A 2,500-nucleotide genomic window follows, 5' to 3' on the forward strand; every position below is an offset into this window, starting at 1 on the left:
TAGAAGCTCCATTCACAATGCTCAGTATACCTTATAACAAGTGTGAAAAGCAATTGATAAGGCATGATGCTTTACTATCATCCCACAGCATGAAAATGATGATGAAAATTATTTCGTGCGATGTGGGCGTAATGTAAAGTTCATGTAATTTTGGGTATTCATACAATAAAACAGAACAAAAGTTTACTTCGTGAAATATATGATAAGAACTCAGTATTAGGCCCATCAGTAACATGGTTGTCTGTGATAATAAGAAATTAATCAATCATAATGAATTCTTGTATAGTTTTATAACGAGATATCTCTCTCTCTGGTTATTTTTTTTTTTTTAGTATTCATATTTCATAAAATGAATACCACAAAGGCACACACAGTAGTAAGATTTTGAAGATTTTTCATATTTTGTAATTGTATTACATTCTTGGTTTACTTATGTTTGCAAGGAATCTCAAACTAAAGGAAATGTCGTTTTGTTTTAGAAGTTGTGAATTCATCTCGGATCGATATTTTACTTACCTGGTATATTGCAAAAGTAGCAAAGCTCTTTTTTCAACTTTTAGGTAGTTAGGAAGATACTCAACACTAATTTTTAATTATAAGGTACCTGTACTATTAAGATTTTGTCTACTTAGATATTAGAAATATTAGACTAAACGGAAGTTATATAATTAATATGATTTTAGGTAAAATGAGAAGAAAAACATTGCTAACGATTTATAATCTCTCTCTCTCTCTCTCTCTCTCTCTCTCTCTCTCTCTCTCTCTCTCTCTCTCTCCACACACGCACACACACACACACACACACACATATATATATATATATACATATATATATATACATATATGTATATATATATATATATATAGCTATATATAAACACATATATATATATATATATATATAGCTATATATAAACACACATATATATATATATATATATACATATATTTATATATATAAATACATGTCTATACATACATATATATATATATATATATTTATATATATATAAATATTTATACATATATATATATATGTATATATATATATATACAATTATATATATATATATATATATATACATATATTTATATATACATATATATACATATATATATATATATATATATGTATATATATATATATATATATCCATCTATATATATATATATATATATATGTATATATATATATATATATATATAGCTATATATAAACATATATATACACATATATTTATATATATAAATATATATATATATATATATATGCATATATTTATATATATAAATATATATATATATATATATATATATAAATATATATATATATATACATATATATATATATATATGTGTGTGTGTATATATATATATATATATATATACATTTATTCATATATAAATATATATATAAATATATATATATATATACATTTATTCATATATAAATATATATACATATACTTATATATATATATATATATATATATACATATATTGTTTTTTAGATTCTTGATGAAATAATGTTTAAAGAAAAGATGTTATTCTTTTTTATTTCCAACCTAAAACTTATAGCTTCAATTAACTCTAAAAGGTTGTTAACTGAACTGAGCTTGAAATGAACACTAATTCTATATAGGACAACAAGAAGAGTTCAAAAGAAAAGCTTAATTAATACTCGGTGCTTCCTTACACTCAATAACGGAATAATAACATCTGCTAACGAAGTATCTCGTAATAGGATTCTACCAACTGCTTCTCAAAACACACCTCTATATCATTAGAGTAATACGAAGTAGGGGAGAATTCCTAGCAGCAGCTAAAATAAGCCATGAACTGTTGATGGCGGAACAGATCAGTAATGAAACACTGCTCTCACTAGTTGTCCTTCATGTGTTTTGTTGTAGATCCGACTTGGTCTTTCCGTCATTTATTTATCGTTGAACTGGGGAGAATTTAACATAATTCATAATTTATGTATGAATAAAAATCCTAGAATATTTGTTTAAAATGTAACTGATACCAATAAAATTGTTTTCATACACTATTTCAGTTGTATTATGATAATGTAATAATATACTCATCCTTAAGTATTTAAGAAATTGTTGTGTGAAGGGTGAAATCAAGGCAATGTACTGTCTTAATTTTCAGTGCTTATTATCTCAAATTCAATCTTATGTTATGATTTATTTTGATAAAAAATTTCTTAATATTTAAAAATCAATGAAAAATTTATACTTCGGAAAGACCAACAATATATTATCATGAGAAGGAAAAAATTAGCACAACACTCATAGGGGCATTAGAAGTTCAAATACTAAGACAATAACAGACAACAATAGAGTTAATTTCATTTGAGAAAAATATACATAATGTATTGTAAAACATTATTTTATAGTGTGCAATGGTATGATTACATATTATTATTATCATTATTATTATTATTATTATTATTATTATTATTATTATTATTATTATTATTATTATCATAAGAGTA

The sequence above is a fragment of the Palaemon carinicauda genome, chromosome 11 (assembly GCF_036898095.1).
Source record: "Palaemon carinicauda isolate YSFRI2023 chromosome 11, ASM3689809v2, whole genome shotgun sequence".
Taxonomy (NCBI): Eukaryota; Metazoa; Arthropoda; class Malacostraca; order Decapoda; family Palaemonidae; genus Palaemon; species Palaemon carinicauda.